Below are 19448 nucleotides of genomic sequence, written 5' to 3' on the forward strand. Positions count from 1 at the left end.
CTGGGAAGAGGTTACCTTAAATGGCAAAAGGGCTTTGCAGATGTAATTAAGGATTTTATGACGGGAAGATCATTTTGGATTATAGGTGAGCCTAATGTAATCACAAAGGTCTTTAAAAGAGGGGAGTGGGTGGGGTAGAGAGAAGGCATTATGATGGCAGCTGAGGCTGGAGGGATGCAGGGCCCCAAGCCAAGGAGGGCGGGTGGGCAGCTTCTAGAAGCTGGAAAAAGCAAGGAAATGAATTTTCTCATAGAGCCTCCAGAAGGAACAGAGCCTTGCCGGCACCATGATTTTTACCCTCTGTAGTAATTTCCTCTATCTACTATAACAAATTACCACACTGTGGTAATTCTCTCACTGTTCTGGAGGCCAGAAGTCCAAAATCAAGGTGTTAGTAAGGTTGTTCTCCCTCCAAAGACTCTTGGGGGAAATCTGTTTTTGTCTCTTCTAGTTTCTGGTGGATCCAGGCATTCCTTGGCTTGTGACCACATCACTCTGGTCACACTGTCTCCTCCTCTTCTCTCTCAAAACTTCTGCCTTCCTCTTACAAGGATACATGTGATTGCATTTAGGGCCCATGCAGATAATCCAGGATAAAATCCTCCTCTCAAGATCTGTAACCACACCTTTCCTCATAGAAAGTAATGTTCATTCATTTGCAGTGCCTCAGTGGCTCAGTCGGTTAAGCATCCAACTCTTGATTTTGGCTTAGGTCATGATCTTGTGGTTTGTGGGATCGAATCCCACATGGGGCTCTGTGCTGACAGCGTGGAGCATGCTTGGGATTCCCTCTCCCCCACTCTCTCTACCCCTCCCTCAATAAATAAAGAAACATTTTTTAAAATGGTAAAATTCATTCTCTCATCATATAAGGTAACATTCACAGGTTCTAGGGAGACTTTTGGGGAGCTAGCATACTGCCCACTATTCTGGACTTCTGACTTCCAGAACTGTAAAGCAGAGTTGAGTTGTTCTAGGCCACGAAGCTCACAGAAATTTGTTGCAGCGGTCACAGGAACTACTCCACAGACCGATCCAGCCTGTCCTGAGCCGTACTCCAAGCTGCAGAGCCCCTCTCTGTTCTCACTTTTGGAGGCTGCTCTGGGTTATGCTGATTACCCGGTGGTCTTGGCACTGGTGTGGACCAAACCTGAGGTGGTGGAGTGGGTCTCTGGAACCTACTTCTGCTGGGTTCCTTCTATTAGAATCGCCTCACCCACTCAGATCCACACTGTCAGAAGTCTGCCTGGTTGTGTTTGCACATGGAGAAATGAGATGCATAGAAAAGAATTGAGAATGAGAACATTCTGAAACATGTCAGGACCTGGCAGGATGGCCCAGGTGTGGTTCTGACTTACTTTGAGGGAAGGCCAAGATCTTTCTCCAAAGGGAGGAAAAAAGCTTCAGCGGCACATGGCTTTTAACAATCTGTCTCAGGGCTGAAGCACATCTATCTAAAATGGTACTAAGCAGCTGATACCCAGGCTAGGGAAGGAAGAATTTAGGAATGTCCCTTCTATTTGTTTCCAGAAGTTTCAGCAAACATAGGCAGTTTGGCCAGTGATATTGGGCATTTGGATGCCTGCAGGTAAGCAGAGCTAAGCCAGAATTTTATTTTGATCTAAAACAAGTCATTGCCCTTAGGCTTCGGTTTCTCCACAGGCACAGTGAAAGTGTCTTCCAGGGGTGAGTTCAAAACAAAGTCCCCCAACATGTCATGTCAGTGCCTTGGAAATAGTGGTACGGGGGACAAAAACATATACAGTGATATCCGGAGTAATGGGAAGTGCTTTCCACGTGCAGCCTGCACTGGGATTTAAAAGCGACTGCTGGGAAAAACTGTAAATGGATAGGATTCTAATTTAGTTAACAACTGGAAGAAAAGGCAGTGATATGGTCACCGCAGTAAATGGCAATGACAGCAACAGGCTTTCTGTAGGGAGGGCTCAGGGCTGGTGGGCTGGGGGGGAGGGGGAGCCAGAAGTGGGTGTTGAAGCAGCCTTTGTAGGACTAGCACAGCTTTGCATTGGGCGTGTAGGTTTCCCTGGGGAGGCTGTGGGAGAGGGGCGGCGCCTAAGCCAGCACAAGGTGCCACTACCATTCATGTTCTTATGTACTCTTTTCTATCCTTTCCAATTTTCTTGTATATGAAAACTAGTAAGACCCCATTTTTTTTTAGACCCCATGTTTTTAAAAAGAAATAATATGCATGTAGGGGCACCTGGGTGGCTTGGTTGGTTAAGTATCAGACTCTTGATTTTGGCTCTAGTCATGATCTCATGGTTCGTGAATTCGAGCTCTACTTAGGGCTCTGTGCTGACAGCGTGGAGCCTGCTTGGGATTCTCTCTCTCCCTCTTGCTCTATGCCTTCCCTGCTCCACCCCCCCTCTCTCTATATAATGGAAGACTTCTATTTTCTGCTTAATGTGTTTCTGTAATGTTTTAATTTTAAAATATATATTTTTTAATATTTTTATTTATTTCTAGGAGAGAGAGAGAGAGACAGCGTGAGCAGGGGAGGGCCAGAGAGAGAGGGAGTCACAGACTGAAACAGGCTCCAGGCTCTGAGCTGGCAGTCAGCACAGAGCCCGACGCGGGGCCCGAACCCACGAACCGCGAGATCGTGACCTAAGCGAAAAGTCGGACGCTTAACCGACTAAGCCACCCAGGCGCCCCAATTTTAAAATATTTTTAAAGGCAATTTTGACTTACAGTTGCTACCCAAAAAAGGAGATTTCAGGAGTGTTATACACTAAAGTTTTTAGTTAAACACACATTATTCTTAGAAGCTTCTCTGAAAATATTGGCAAGTTAACAGCGATTTCTGAGAATTTTTTTTTAATGCATGGGAAAGCTAATGCACGGACACAAATTAGGGGCAAGAGTGGGACAAGCGATGCCAAGTTCCTAAGAGTGTCCTTCAGAGAAACGGCTGGAGGCCCGGCAATCTGGGAGGAATGCCTTTCCAAACCCCCAGTTCCCACCATCGGGAAGGGACCAGAGGGAGATGCAGTAGCCGGCTGGCCACCCAGGGATGAGCTGTCATCCAAGGCTTCCCAGTTGTTTCTCTCAGCTCACTTCCTGCCTTCAACAACGCAACTGTGGCTCTGATACCTGGGAAAGCTTCTGAGAGAAGCTGACAGGCAGCCTCTTTGGAAAGGCAGTTAGAAGGGGCTGCCAATTCCAGAAAACCAAGCTGAAAGCCATGTATAAATTAAGATATTTCAGCTAACAGTTCTGGGAGCTCTAAAACAACTAGTTATTTCCTTGACCCACCACGTCACCTCTCCCCCCAAGAGATCATCTGCTCCAGGCAGCAAGCAACATAATTTCCACAAAACAGCTAGATGCTGGCAAGGCCATCTGAGTTCTAATGATAAGCTTTAAAGATAAAGGGGCAAATTGGGCCTTCTTAAATACTCCTCACAGGGCCTGTGTTGTCAGTGGGCTCCTGATGTCCTCAAGAGTCACAAGTCATCTTGAGTTACAACCCTCAGCACGTCCAGAACTGCTCTGGGCAGAGCAGTGCCTGGCTGGGTCTTGCTAAGGGAGGCTTCCCGGCCATAGGAGGTTCTCTGGGCTACAGTCAGAGGCTTGTTACACTGTGGAAGGCATAGTCTCTCTGTTGTCAGCTGGCTAGGTTAGGAAATATGCCCCAGCAAGTAGACCAGTTCTCTGGAAGTGTCGGTGGGCAGGGTGGAGGTGCTGTAGGAAGAAAGGGAGTTCTGAGTTTACCCTTGGAACCTGGTGGGCTCCTAGGTCAGGGTCTAGTAACCCACACCCGAGAGAGCCAGAAATGCACCCTTAGGAGAGGCCACACTAGACCAGTCAACTTTCTTTTTATGTAAGCACCAATTATGTGGTGGGTCTTGGTCTCTGTCTCTGTCTCTATCTTACTGGAGAGTTAACACTGATCAAGTGAGGCCTTATTAAATAGAGTGGTGACAGTGGTATCTGCTTCCTAGTTCTCTCTGAGAGGAGCTGGTTTGAGCCTTCTCGGTTTCCAGTGCCACTCCCAACCTGGAGATGGAAGTCAGAGGTCTGTTTTTTCTGGTCCTCTTGTCCATTAGGGATGGATGTAAGGACTCCTTAGCTCATCATTACAGTCACTGTCTATGCACTTCTAGGAATGACTACATAGAACTAAGGACTGATGGCAACAAAACACACCTCAGAGAGCCACGCGTTCAGCAATTATTTGTTGAGTCTCAACTATTTCTAGGTCTGATACTGATGAGTCAGTCAGTCTTGGTCCTTGACTCATGGAGCCTTTTGTCTAGTGAAGGACAAACAGTAATATAATAATCATACAAAAAACTATGTAATCACATTAAGTGCTATAGAGGAAAAATACACGACTAGAGTGTTTTGAAAGCAATGGCTTTTAGCCTTTTAGTAAAAAATACATTTTACATTGTAATCCAAAATACAAAAATACACATATAGACATGTATAATAAAACAAAAGTTTCATCAAGCAATTCTTATTCTTTTTTTTAAGTTTATTTTGAGACAGAGAGAGAGAGAGAGAGAGAGAACCAATGGAGGAGGGGCAGAGAGAAAGAGAAAAACAGTGGGGGAGGGGCAGAGAGAGAAGGGACAGAGGATCCAAAGCAGGCTCTGTGCTGATAGCAGCAAGCCCCATGCAGGGCTTGGACTCATGAACTGTGAGATCATGACCTGAGCCGAAGTCAGACTCTTAATCGACTGAGCCACCCAAGTGCCCCAAACAATTCTTATTCTTACTATGAACTATGCACTCTGACATTTTCTGGTCTATTTGTTACCAAGTGCTGGTTATAACTCAATAAACTAATCTCACAACCAATTAAAGTTTGTGACCCACAATTGGAAAAGTCCTGTCCTGGAGGCCCCAGCCTGAGGTGGAGCCAGGGTAGAGCTCATGAGACTCTCCCCTGAGGGAATGATATTTAGGCCCAGGCAGGTGAGGTTAAGGAGGGTTAGCCCAGGAAAGAATGTTCTGGGGGGGTGGGGAAGCATATACAAAGACCTCTCATTTTACAGAAAAGGAAATGAAATCAAGGAGGAGATGTGATTTGTTCAAGTTCATATAACTCCAAGCCCAGGTCTCCTAACTCTAGGTTCAAGGTTCTTTCGTGCACTGCAGCCTACCAGCTGTAGTCTTCCTCTTCATTTAGCAATCAAGGGCCAAGGACTAATTATTCTCACCTAGGCTGCCCAGGAGAAAAGAGAAAGGAACCATGGCAGGAGGCTATGTTTACAAAGAGCCCATTAAATTCTACACGGAGAACAAAGCACGTTAGCTCCTACCCCACCTGGCTTGAGGCCTGCACTGCAAGCTGTTTGTTCCTTCCTGGTAGGGACTGGCAGGGAGCCATACTCCTGCTCAGTCCTGGCTTTAATGAAACAGCATTTACAAAATGTGGAAAGCCCTGGAAAGAATACAGAGCGCCCCCTGCTTTTCCATCTCCCCGTGTCGATGCCGGCACCTGACTTCCCACGTGTTTCCACCTTTCTCAGTTCCCTGCTATCAGCCCCTGTGCTGCTGTGCAAGGTCAGCCGGGTAAACGGCTCAGTGATGCAGCTTGAAGGTAACGTGAATCCTGCAAGCGAAATACAGGCCACAACCATGGGTGTCAATCAGGGTCAGGGTCAAAGTGGATGGTCCAGGAAGACACGAGAAAAACAGGGGCCAGGAGGGAAGGGCCTCTTTCAAAGAAGGCCTCTTTGCAAGAAGAGAAACAGGGCTGAATATTGAGATGCATCTGTTCGTACACTGCACGAAGCACTCAGGGAGGGGATGAGTGAGGCTGAAATGGAATCCACACTCCACTCACAAAACTGTGTTCCTGGCAAGAGGCTGTATCTGCCTGAAGGAAGAGCTTCCACTGACACAGGCCAGAGAGGAATGGCTCTGAAGGGCGCCTGGTCAGAGAGTTGGAAACAGCCAGAGCCACAGCACCTCACATTGGACGTGCTGCCAAGCCTAGGGAAGGCCGGTGTCCTCAGGCTGGAAACAGTGTTGGTGTGTGGGTGGATGACGGCTGGGGGCTGGGTGCTGCTCCCTAGTGACAAGCTGTGACCACAGGAGCTATTGGTTGTCAAGCAAAGACACCTCACAGTTTTTTTTTTTTTAATGTTTTCTTTATTTCTAGGAGAGAGAGAGAGACAGTGTGAGCAGGGGAGGGTCAGAGAGAGAGGGAGTCACAGACTGAAACAGGCTCCAGGCTCTGAGCTGGCAGCCAGCACAGAGCCTGACGCGGGGCTTGAACCCACGAACCGCGAGATCATGACCTAAGCGAAAGTCAGACCCTTAACCGACTAAGCCACCCAGGCGCCCCGACACCTCACAGTTTTAACACTTATCAAGCCAGACTCTGGGGTCCTCCGCCATCTTCAACTGTCCTTCATCAATCTCAGAGTAATTCAGCTACCCCTGAAGGCACAGCTCTACTCCTGAGATTTTTTTTGAAATTAACCATTTTATTTTATTTTTTAACTTGAGAGAGAGGGTGGGGGGCAGAGGGAGAGAAAGAGTGGGGGGGGGGCAGCAGGGAGAGTGGCAGAGTGGGAAAGAGAGAGAGAGAGTCCCAAGCAGGCTCCATGCCCAGCATGGAGCCTGATGCAGAGCTCCATCTCAAGACTGTGAGATCATGACCTGAACCAAAATCAAGAGTTGGACGCTTAACCAACTGAGCCACCTGGATGCCCCTACTCCTGAGATTTTAACTATTAGTTTAAAAAAATGTTGGAGTACCTGGGTGGCTCAGTTGGTTGAGTTCTGACTCTTGATTTTGGCTCAGGTCATGATCTCATGGTTCATGGGATTGAGCCTCATGTGGGGCTCCAAAATGACAGCATGGGGCCTACTTGGGATTCTCTCTCTCCCTCTCTCTGTCCCTCCCCAGCTCACACGCACGTGCTCTCTCTCTCTCTCTCAAAATAAATAAAAATGTTAAAATTTTTCTTTAGTTTTTAATTTTTTATTTTAATAAACTAGTAATACATGCCCATGTAAAAACACCCTAAATCTTATGCAACGATAAATAGTTAAAAGTAAAAATGGTCTCTTCAAAATTTTAAAATTAAAATCTTCTGTCAATAACCTCTTTCCTACTCATCCCTCCTATTCCAAACCTGCTTTCTGCTCTTGCTCGAGCCTGTAATTACTCTGTCCCCTCCTCCTGCCGACAACCAGCACCTCTCATAGCACTTCCCTCCACCTCTGGCCTTAGGGCCGGCTGCGTCAATGCCAACTTAAATTCCACCTCCTCAGAAACCTTGCCTCACGTGCCCTGAACCCCTGATGCGGCTGCTCACTGCCGCTTCCCCAGGCCAAAGGACTTCAGAGACTTAGCTCGTTATGAATCACTGGGTTCAAGTCAGCCCTTTGCCCTGAACAAGACTTTCATTCATCTCTCATACGCCCAGGCTCATTTCTCACAGCGGTTAATTCAAACCTTCAAGACCTCACCCCCTACCTCAGCAAGTGGCCTTGGCTCCATTTCACTGAGGAAAAGGTCTTTTCTTAGCAGGAACTCCAGTCATCTCCCCTGGGCTTCACCCTTAAGTCATGAGTAGAAAGAGCCATACCCTTTCCTCCTACCAGTCTCAGTAGAAGAGTGCCTTCCCCTCCTCTGCATAGTCACCCTTTCCCTGGTGTCCCCAAGATCCCTCCTATTTGCTCTCCTTCTCTCTTGTACCCAAATTATTTTCCTCAAATAACTCCTTCTCTCTTCTGCCATTACACATGTTCGGACCTCCTTATTATCAGAAATCATTCTAAGTCAATACCAAACTCTTACTCTGTAAGTTGGTTGGATCACCATGGAGAACAATGTATAATAATCCTAGTATAAAAACAACATGGAAGCAACCTAAATATCCATTAATGGAAGAATGGATAAAGAAAATGTGGTAGTGTACAGAATGTAATATCACTCATTCATAAAAATGAAGGAAACCCTGCCATTTGCAACAACACGGATGGATCTTAAGGGTATTGTGCCAAGTAAAATAAGTCAGACAGAGAAAGGCAAAAACTTACATGTGGAATCTAAAAACACCGAACTCAGAGATACAGAGAACAGACTGATGGGTGCCAGAGATGGGGAATGAGGGGTGGGGGAGGTGATTGAAGGTCAAAAGGTATAAACTTCCTGTTATAAAAGACGTAAGTCCTGGGGATATGATGTACAGCATGGTGACTGTAGTTATTTATTGTATTGTATATTTGAAAGTTACTATGACAGCAAATCTTAAAAGTTCTCATCACAACAAAAACATAATTTGTAACTATGTGTGTGGTGATGGATGTTAACTAGACTTATTGTGGTGATCATTCCACAATACATACAAATTTTGAAATGCTGTTGTACACCTGAAACCAATATAATGAGTCAATTATATCTTAATTTTAAAAAAATGCCACAGAAATAGGACACCTGGGTGGCTCAGTTGGTTAAGAGTCCAACTTTGGCTCAGATTATGATCTCATCGTTCGTGAGTTCAAGCCTCCCATCAGGCTCTCTGCTGTTAGCACAGAGCCCACTTCGGATCCTCTGTCTCCTTCCCTCTCTGCCCCTCCCCAATTCATTCATACACTTTTTCTCTCTCTCAAAAACAAATAAACATTTAAAAAGATGCAGAAAAGACCCACAAATACAGAGAACAAACTGGTGGTTGCCAGAGGGAAAGGGGTGGGGGGACAGGCCAAATGGGAAAATCAAAAACAAAAGGAAAAAAACCCCAGCATTGTTTGTACTCTTTGCCTCTGTAATTCCACTTTATGGGATACACCCTGAAGAAAAAACCCACAAAAGAAAAATAGTAACTTGTACAGTGATGTTCAGAGCACAGATATTTATATTTGCAACTTGCAAAATGTTGGAAATACCCCAATTGCCCAATAATAGATTGATAGTTCAGCATCTTTTGGTACTAATATAATGGAATACCACAGAAGGAATGGGATATTTATTTTATTTTTATGTATCTATTTAATTTTAATTCCAGTGTAGTTAACATACAGTGTTGTATTAGTTTCAGGTGTGTAATATAGTGACTTAACACTTCCATATAATTACTCAGTGCTCATCAAGGTAAGTGTACTGGAATGGGATATTTGAAATGACAAATACATGGATTATGTTGATACAGAGAAATCTGCAGATGAAGTGATTTTGATACATAAAAATTATATAAACAAAAATACACGCTTATTAAACTTTTATATACATTTGCTGATAAAGAAGAGATTTATAACAATAAAAAATTTGATCTTGCTGCTGCTTCTGGTTACTACTTTTCTCTCTTTTCCTGTTGCCACTCTCCGGTGACCTTCCATTGCCTCTGTTTTCTCTCTACCCAATTCCCCACTTAACACTACCCAACTTGGCTTCCATCTCCAGTGTTTTACTGGACTGACATTCTCAGCAATCACCATGATCTTCTGGATCGATCCTTGAGTCTGGTCAAGGCGGCGGCACTAAAGCTCTCTTCTTGACCTCTCTTCTTTTCTCTCCCATTGCTGCTGAATCATCCTAACTTCCCCATATCTCTTTGCTCTTTTCCTAATTATGGACAATTCTCGAGGCCTGCTACTTGGAGCACTCATCTTCATGCTCTACACCCAGGACCTTCTGGAGAGAGCCCCTTTCTGGGAAGCCATCCCTCATGTGTTCTTGACTCTCACCTCTATAGCTCCATCCCGGCCTCAGCCTCAGCTTCCGGCTCTATGTGATCACTCCACTTAGAGGCTTCCAACTGTCACCTCTAATTTTCCATGACTGAAGTGAAACTTATCTCCAAACGGTCTCTTCAACATCCTAACTTCTGGCTAATGTTGCCAATATTGTCCCAAACTGTCACACCCTCAATTTGGTAAGGGTGACCTGCTTACAGTCCTTGCCACACTTGCTCCCAGTCATTCCTTGGATCTTAAAGAGCCCTCTCTGGGCTCCTGTCTCCTGAAATCCTGCTTACCTTCAGGGCAAGTGCATGCTCAGCTTCCTTTGTGAAGTCTTTTCCAATTACTCCAGTTCATGATGATTATTTTCCCCTTTGAATTTAGACTCTCTAATACTAATGACACACAATGCACTGCTCTTTTCATTTCTTTCACCTGAACTCTTACTCATCTGTCCTCTGGTGGACAGGACCCGGCATCGTCCCGCTCACCCAGCCCCAGTAGGTCTCCCTCTCTGAAGCCCTTCCCGTTCTCACAAGCTCAGGGCCACTCTTCCTTCTGGAAGTGCTTACCAAAGCGCCCCTTCCCATCGTTGCTGGAGTTCCCATCCCCTTGTAGTGACTTGTACCAGTTTTGTCTGATTCTCAGCAGAATGTCAGACAAGTTCCTTAAGGACAAAGACCACATCTTATGTGACAAAGCATGACAGATGTGTTGCTGACATTCGATGTTGTCATATACATGAGTCATTTCACACATGTGTCTTATCTTCCAAACCAGACTACGATCTCCTCATGGAGACAGGGGCTGAATCTCATTTCTTTTAAATTCCATATGATTTAGAATACAAGACAGAAAGGACTTGGGGAGTATCTGTTGAGAGCACATTTAGAATAAAGCCTTGAGAAGACAATATGCAACTTTATATGAATAACCTATAAACCTGGAAACTGTACTTTCTGGGGAATACAAGTCTTATCAAGTCTCAAAACACTGCACTTTGCTATTTTGGGGCCAGCATAACACATCTCTGTACTTAGCAGTGGTCCTGTCACTTAAAGGTGTTAATAGGATGCCCGAACTTGGAGCTTTCAGCTGTGAACTCTACCCATCTAAAATCAGAACAAATCAGAGACTAAATCAGAGTCCCTGATAAGTGGTAAGAGTCCACAGGAAAGGGGCTGGGGCCAGTGGCTGTCTGCCAAGAGACTGGTGCTGCAGAAGAGTCTGGCTACACAGTGCATATTACACCACCGGAGATAAGCCTTCAGTGAAACACTCCTCACATGGGAACAGATATTTAATTTCATCCAGTGGTCCAAGGCCTGCCCCTTCCACATGGCACAACACACGTTAGTGCAGCTATGATCTTGCTGACTCAGAGCGGCTACGATTTCATTTCTTACCAATCGGGAAACCCCATTTAAATGACAAGGTGACCAGGACAATCACACCCTCAAGACAAGATGAACGCCTCTCTGATAATTACTCTCTCCAGGTGACGGAGCATTCCCAGCTAGCCATGTCCAAGACTTGTTCACTAATAATCCCAGGTGGCTAGGAAGGCCTCCACCCCATCTGGGACAAGTGCTGGGTACTCAGAACCATCTGGAAGGGGCAGATTCTGCTCAGCAAACATTTATGGCAGCGTAGGCCAAGCTGTGTGACACACAGTATGTCCTTCAACTCTAAGACCCGAATCCCCAGTGCTCAGAGGTGCTGAGCAAACACCAGCACTGGTGGGAGGCAGGAATCAGTCCTCTGGGCTGGGCCACCCTTCCCTTCACAGCCAGGAGCTCCAGGGACCTGGTGTGGCAAAGAGGGGAGCTGCCCAGTCTGTTCCTGCAGGGGGCTTCTGCCCATCAGTGGCTCCTGGTGAGGACCCAACTGTCTCTATCGTTGGGAGAAAAAGGACCTCTGAGCTGATGGCTGAACAGAATATGGCCAAAGGCAAAGGGAGAAAGGAGCTTGCACAGGCTTAAGCACAGTCCTTCCAAATAGTTCAGATAGGTACACAATCACCAAAACATGACTGCAAGTCTCAGATAGGCCTCCAAGACACTGGGGAAGAAAGCCCCCCCAAAACAGAGGCCTGTTATACAGGCTTTACTGAAGCCTTCTGGTAAATTTAAATAGCAAAACATAAGAGGCAAAAAAGACAATCTTAAGATACTTTCTTTTCGTAATTTTTTTTACATCTCATTTGAGTCAAGTGAGAGTACTTCGCTGGATAATGGACTTGGGCATCTAGGTCATGTTAAGTTACACACCTACACAATCATATTCCAGGCATGTTCTCTCTCAATGAAGAAATAAAGTAGTATCTAAAGAAACATATTTAGGAACTGTTTTTCATCAATCATGATAATAGTGAAATCAAATAATAATAAATAAATTAAAATCTTGTGATTTTCTTTGAGATTGCTCTACTACATGGAATCTATAAGGTACTGCTTTAATGTTTATTCACTTTTGAGAGAGACAGAGACAGAGCATGAGCAGGGGAGGGGCAGAGAGAGAGGGAGACACAGAATCCAAAGCAAGTTCCAGGCTCTGAGCTAACAGCACAGAGCTGGATGTGGTGCTTGAACCCGTGAATCATGATTATGACCTGAGCTGAAGTCAGATGGTCAACTGACTGAGCCATCCAGGTGCCCCTATAAAGCACCAGTTTAAAAGTTTTATAATAAAAGTTATAATTGCTTAACAGAAAAATTTTGGAAATCAGTACAAAGCATTATAAAAAAACTGCATCTATTTATAATCCCATACTTAAGTAGTGTCATTTAAGATTATCACTTATGGTTTGGCATATGCTCACCTAATATCTTTTCACATTTTTCTTTATAAAAATGGTATCATTCTTGACATACTATCTTGCATCTGTTTTTTGACTTAGTATATCTAAAGTTTCTGGTATTAGTAAATATCCTGGGGTGCCTGGGTGGCTTGGTTGGTTAAGCATCTGACACTCTATTTTGTCTTAGGTCATGGTCTCACAGTTTGTGAGTTCGAGCCCCACGTCTGGCTCTGTGTACTGACAGAGCGAAGCCTGTTTGGGATCCTCTCTCTCTCCCTCTCTCTTTGCCCCCTCCCTCCTCTCAAAAATAAATAAATAAACTTAAAAAAATTCTTCTACAAGATTTTTAGTGTATGTGCAGTTTGTGTGTGTGTGTGTGTGTGTGTGTGTGTGTGTGTGTATGTGTGCACGCGTACAATATTTTATCTGGATAAACCTGACCAATTCCTAATTGTTAATCCTTTGGTTGTTGTAACTGTTTGATATTATTTATAATGTTACATTAATAAAAATCCTTGTACAAGTATTTTTATATACACCCTTGATTTTCTAAATATTCTTAGAATGGCAATTTTTCATCTAAGGGATATGTGTGTGTCCTTTTAAGGCTTTTGACATCCACTGTCAAAATCAGTGATCAGATCTGAAGCAGTGTTTCCTGCTCGGTTATTTTAAACACACCACACAGTGGCATGTATCTTCCATATACAAAATAGTTTTTATTTTCAGTAAAAAGTAATTTTACTTGACATTGAAACACTGTAGGTAGGTCAAGCCCTATTTACTTCAGGCAAATGAGGCATCCAGAGCTCAAAATGCTGATGTTACGTTACGCCTGTTTAGCAAAGCTGATAGGACGTGACGCTAGTGAGGAAAAGACACAGAGCTTAGGCTGATATTGGTTGGTCAACTCAACACAGAGGAAAAACCATCCTTGGCCACAGGATGCCTCACCAACCATAGCCAACTGTTGCAAATTTGTACTCTTGGCCAAAGGGGAAGATTAGGTGATGGAATGTGGATTACTCAGCATAACCATCCTAACTCCTGGTTGAGCATGCCAAAGCATGTGTCCGAATGGTAGGTGTGCCCTCTTTCTATAATAAACAGGACATTTGGCTAGGAAACAGAACTGACTAACTTCTGAGAAGATTAAAGCTCAATTAAGACTTCATAATTTTGTCAGAGTTTATCAGTAATTCCTCGGAGAAGCAAGAAGCAGTTAATAAGTCACTGTGTGAAAGGTGTGCTCCATTGGCCTGGTCTGATCTAAAACACGGCTTCCACCACAGGCTGTGCCAGCATTTCAGCTGGAGTTCCTTTAAATTTCAAGCCTTCTTGATGAAAAGTAAGGGGCATGGATTTTGCATAAAGGTCATTCGGTCAGATGCCTTTTCATTAATAGTTGAAAATTAAATTAGCATATTAGAATAGTAATGATAGATTCAACTGGGCAAGAGGAAGGGACTATTCTTAAGAAGGGAAGGAAAAAATGAGGAAGAGGTAGGGAGGTAGCAGGTCAAGGAAGCATGCTGGGCTCCCAGGGAAGCAGCCACTTAGGACTTTTCCTGCCATTACTTAAGAGGCTGGCTTGGTATAAACTGGCTTGGCCTGCGGGAGGGAAGCAGACTAACCTGATCTGTCCCATGCACTGAAGGCTCCAAGTGAAGGCAATGGCTTCTTTGGTACCAAAATGTGCTCACTGAAAAACAACCACTGATGGGGTGTCTGTGTGGCTCAGTTGGTTAAGCATCAGACTCTTGGTTTTGGTTCAGGTCATGATCTCATCGTTTGTGAGATTGAGCCCCACGTGGGGCTCTGTGCTGGAAGCCTCTCTCCGTTCCTCCCCTCCCCCATAAATAAACTTAAAAAAAAAACCCAACCATTCCTAACTCTATTGGTCTGCATCAAATTACAAAAGCATACATACTTCTTATAACAATTCACAGAGGGAGGCACATAAAGTAAAAGTTCCCCTTCGAGTCTCCCTTTCCCTCCTCCTTTCCCTCCTCCACACCCAAGTCCTACTTCCAAGAGGTAAAACCTACTGTGTTTATCTTTTCAGTCTTTAGATGCCTATTCCTGGGTATTTCCTTCCCAAATGAAACCTACAGGACTTTAAGTTCATTTGTGTTCTAGACATGAATGGCTTGCCCTGGCTCGGGAGCTACTTGGTAATCTTTGCCTGGACCCCATCTGGAAACGTCGCCATCCAAGATGACCTCCCTTTACCTCTCCTTGCGAGAAAGAAGGCTTCCCTCCGCGGATGGGGAGCGCCTTTCCCTGGCCCTCCAGATCTCCCGGACAGATGAAAAAGCTGATCCGAGCAAAGTCACTGATGGGGCTGCATCTCCTAACAGCAGAGAAAGTACATGAAAGCCATGGGAGCTTTAGTCACAAGGGAGGGCTCAGAGGCTTTTTCATTTCAAATTAAGCTCCCTCCCCACCCTGGCCTCCCCAGCTGGAGGACTAACGGCCCCCACCGTGACACACACAAACACACCAAGTCTGTGCTCTGCTAGTCAAGCGCCCCTGCCTTGCCAGTCTCTCAGGCAGCCAGGTCAGCTGAATCCATGGCCACAAAGGGGCACTTCATACACTCCTGTTTTGGCAGTTGGAATAACACTGCAAGTGCCAGGCCTTCACAGGACAGATCTCCCCTCTGTGCGTGTCAAACATGATGAGAAAGCTGCTGGGAGATGGGGGCTGCCGAATTGAGGGCCCAAGATGGATTTAAGTCATGGGACCATTCTGAAAGCATATTTTTTATGTTATACACTGGCAACACAAAATAGTGGTTGCTATCTCTTACCCAGCAGGCACATTACATACTTTCTTTCATTTAATCCCCACAACCACCCTGAGAAACAGGCCGGTTATCGCCCCAGGCTTGCAGGTGAGGAACTGGCACTCGGAGGTTCCACGGCCCCCCAAGGCCAGGAAGGGGCAGGACCAGCATTTGAACTCAGGTCTGTCTGCTTCCAGAGGCCAGACCGCCTCACTTCCTCAAGGAGAAGGGTTAGGAGTCTCACCGGGGCTTCCAGGAACGACAGAAGGTTACAGTCTGGGAGCTGGACGATAACCCAGTTTTCTCCTCCTCTTGGCCCCTTTCAGCCCTCTGCATCCTGCTTCCTGGGACACAGCGGCCTCCCAGATGAGAAGCTGAGAGGGCTTCAAATACCCTTCTTCACATTTGCTTTATATTAGATGATGCAAATTTTTCAAAGCAAAACCTTCCTCAGGTCAGAGTGTGGGAGACAAAATTATTATTTTTAAGGCAGCAAGAATAAATATTTAATTAGACAGCATGACACTAGATTTTACCTCGCTTTGCAACATCTCAGACAATAAAACAAGTCCTCATCTACGGGACTAATTACAGACTAGTAAATTGTTTTTATTAAAAGCCTCTGGAATATTAAAATGAGGGATGGGGCAATGTAGTATTGTAGGCTGGTTCTAGTCTGGGTTCTAAAAGAAATCTGGGTTCTAATCCTGACTCAGCCACTAATAATCACCAACATTCACTTGTATGGTATACACAGTTTACAAAGTGTTTTTACATACTTTCTACCTTAGTAGGGCGACCTCAGGCAAATCACTTTTAGCGTCCCCTGCTAAAATCTGGAAAAAAGAAAATTGAACGACATCGTCTGATGTCCCCTCTACTTCTAACATCATACAGGGGTTGGGCACGAGCTTCAGGATCTTTACAAGCGTGTCTGTAAACAAGGGCAGATGCACACTGCTTTAGAAAAATAGTATTTTCTGCTCAGCTTCTGAAAGATGTTGCCCAGCTAAGGTAATGTACAGCTCATAAGGCGTTTGCTGCCAGCTAGTTGGCTCAGCTTCTGGAAGGTACCATATTAAGGCCTTGGGTGGGATGCCTACCTAGGAACTTTCCTCTGTTCGATAGCCAACTATTATGCCTAATGGCAGTCAATCATCTTACACACATAACCCCTGAAAGTAGGCTGGCTTGGGGGAAGGGTGTGACAAAATCTGTCCTCATAATGCATGCACCTTGAGGATGGTAGGTCAGTGATGGCATCCTTGCATGCCCAGAAATATTATAAATATAAACCCTCCTTCAAGTCTTGCCACTTCCTGGCTATTTTGATGTTCTTGATGTGCCTTAGAATCAACATATATATTATGATCTGGTTGTGTTAAATGATGTTACTGAAAGCTGTTGGTAAATTACTAGTGTGTCTTAGCATCAGGGAAATATAATGCTACGAAACCACAACATGGATTACATAGATTTAGGTCTAACTTGATTCAAATCATGCCCCTCTCCCTGATCCTAACGAATGCATTCAGTAACAGCTGGATGGGCAATGTATAAGACACAGGTATTAGTCCTATTTCCCAATAATAGCCACTTAAAAGGCATTTCATCATTACCCCATAAAACACTGGTATGGATTTCAAAGGCAAATTAAGCCATATAAAAACCACTGTGATGCTCGGAAAATGAACCGTCCCACAGCAAACTGGAAAGGGAACATTTTACTCACACCCTCCTCATCTCTCTAGCCTCGACACATTTTCTTGCTTCTTCATTCGCAACCCTCCACCCCAGTAATATCGCTGATTCCCAAAATACACTCGACCCAGGAGGAGCAGCCCTCTGGCCCAGCTGTCTGCTCCTGCCCTGCCCGGGTATTTCGGTGAGCTATGCAACACAGAGGACCACACAGAAGGAATGTAACTCCCAGGCCCCACGGCTCCCATTGCCCCACAGGCAGGTGCATCCCGCCAAACCCCAGACTGGCATTCGAAACAGAAGAAACTGCACTGCTGCATGGGGGCTGTAGTTTTCCTAAACTTCATCTCTATGTTTAAAAGTAGGGCGACAGCCGTCTTTGCTACTGTAAACTAATCTGATGGGCATGGGGGTGGGGAGTGGCTCTGAGAAGGCTGCCAATAGGCCATGATTGAGCAAAGTCAAGGAGCAAAATCTTTTCTTCTCACTGTTTGCAACCCCCCCCAAACTCCAAATTAATGGATCCTTCCCTTATGATTCTTAGAAGCAAACTATCTACTCTTTTTGCAGTCTGTAGTAAAAAACAAACAAACCACAAAGTGTCTTTTAGGGTTTAACTGGCTGATATTTACACATATTTGCTAACAGCACGCTGAAATCTGGAAGCCAAAAAAAAAAAAAGAATCAAAGGAAGTTGGCAATGAGAAATGAGGTACATGCATCGTAGTCAGGAGGCCTCAAGTTGAGGCACGTTTATTGAGACAGCTTCTGGCTGCGGACACCAACTCTGACTTCACAGCTCAATTTCTGCTGTAAAAAGAAAACAGTTTGGGATGCTCCAAGATCAGGGAATGCAGGGTGGGCAGGGGGATTGGTAGCAGACGTAACCCGGGGAATTGTCCAAATATGCTAGAACCCCTATCCGGTGACATGTCCCATAAAAACTCACAGCTGCAGGAGGCTGGGGTACAGGCCTCAGACCTACACCACGGAGACACCCCAGTTCTTCTCCCTCCTCTTCACTGTGTCCGGGTTACGTTCAAACTCACTATCGCCTGGTTGGCTACTACATGGAATTTACAGGTATCAGAGACTGTCTCGCCACAACCCTTCAACACACAAACAGTAAGCACTTGCTGTGGATGGTATCAGGCCTATTTCCAAACCTCACATTATACCAGGGTTGTACTGCATTAAAAAAAAAATAGAAGAGAAAAAAGAAAAAAAAAGCATACTAAAGAGTACCGCATGATGCTTATTCACAACAACACACCGGAAGCGCAGTAACTTCAGCTCCCCAATGCAACCTGCCCCCCACCCCCCGGCCCGGCCCCCAATACCCCTAGTCCCTCTCCGTGGCACCAGCCGAGGCAATAGCCCAGCCCACTAGAAGGCCACCATGCACTAGCGGGTGTTCACTAAACAGTAGCTGATCGTCATGGGGCCGCGTCCTTCTCAGCGGAATCTATTCTGAAAGCCCCACAAGCTCTTAGCAGCCAGTCAGAACTGTCCAGAGCTGCTTCCCCACACCAGCCAGGGCTCGAGCTTGTGGGTAAGAAACCTGAGGCCCCAAGGTTGGGGCAGGCAGAATGTGTCCCCCCCCCCCGCCCCCAAGTCTCCCCTCGCCTTCTCCCTTGTCACTCTTTTTCTGGCATATCACTGGGGAAAACCAGAGAGGCCGGAGGTGTCAGGCCCAAGAGGGGTAAGGAGAAGGGACAAGGGCGGACCGGAGGCAGTTTGGAGCTGTGGGGAGAGAATCAGTCCCGCGTGCAGGTGCGGTGGCACCGCATCTCAGTGGGGAAGGACTCCCCCCACCCCCCCAACCCCGAGGTGGGTCCGGAGGGACGGCAGGGAGGGGGAGTGGCTCGGAGGCCCGACGACCGCCGCTGGGAACCCAGGAGAGAGGGATGGGGGGGACGGAGGCGGCGGGGGTGAGGCGCGGCTGGGGGGCGGGGGCGCGGCTGGGGAGGCGAGGGGGCAGCCCGGTTCCCCTCCCCCAGCCCGGGCCCGGGCCTCTCGCTGACTCAGCCCCACGGCGTCAGTCGCCTCTGCCGGGACTCACAGTGCGCGAGGCGGCTCCGGCGGAGGCGGCGGGGCGGGGAACAGGCGGCAGGGGCGCTGCGGCTGAGGCTGCGGCTCCGGCCGGCGGCTCCGGGGCGAGGGGTCCTAAGAGAGGCCGCCGCGGTCTCCGGCTTCAACGCACAGGGACTGCGGGGGAAGAGAGCACTGCGCAGGCGCGATGCGGCCACCGCTGTCAGTCCGAGAGGGGCGGGGCCAGGGCACCCGCCGTCTCCAAGGCAACTGGGCGGCGAGGAAAGGACAGCCCCAACCTCCACCTCGTCTTAGCAACGGCGGCGGGGGGTGAGGGGGGGTGGGAGACGTCGAGAACAGTCCCTCTACATTGCCATAGCAACAAGGAGAAGAAACCACTTCATAAATTTATGGTGGTACCGAGGGAGCGCTCTTACCTTGTCACCATGGCAACTGGGA

The 19448-nt window shown here is 46.4% G+C and overlaps 1 protein-coding gene across 1 annotated transcript in view; it reads right to left on the reverse strand.

Annotated features, from left to right (window-relative positions):
* Positions 1-19168, reverse strand: part of MAPRE3 (microtubule associated protein RP/EB family member 3) — a 54556-nt gene extending 35388 nt beyond the window's left edge. Inside the window, exon 1 of the mRNA XM_039238329.1 lies at positions 19021-19168. The gene's annotated coding sequence lies outside the window, so the exon portion shown is untranslated. The remainder of the gene's footprint in view (positions 1-19020) is intronic.
* Between the last annotated feature and the right edge of the window lie 280 nt (positions 19169-19448).

Source organism: Hyaena hyaena, unplaced genomic scaffold (assembly GCF_003009895.1).
Source record: "Hyaena hyaena isolate Hyena2069 unplaced genomic scaffold, ASM300989v1 scaffold_138, whole genome shotgun sequence".
In the NCBI taxonomy this organism is placed as follows: domain Eukaryota; kingdom Metazoa; phylum Chordata; class Mammalia; order Carnivora; family Hyaenidae; genus Hyaena; species Hyaena hyaena.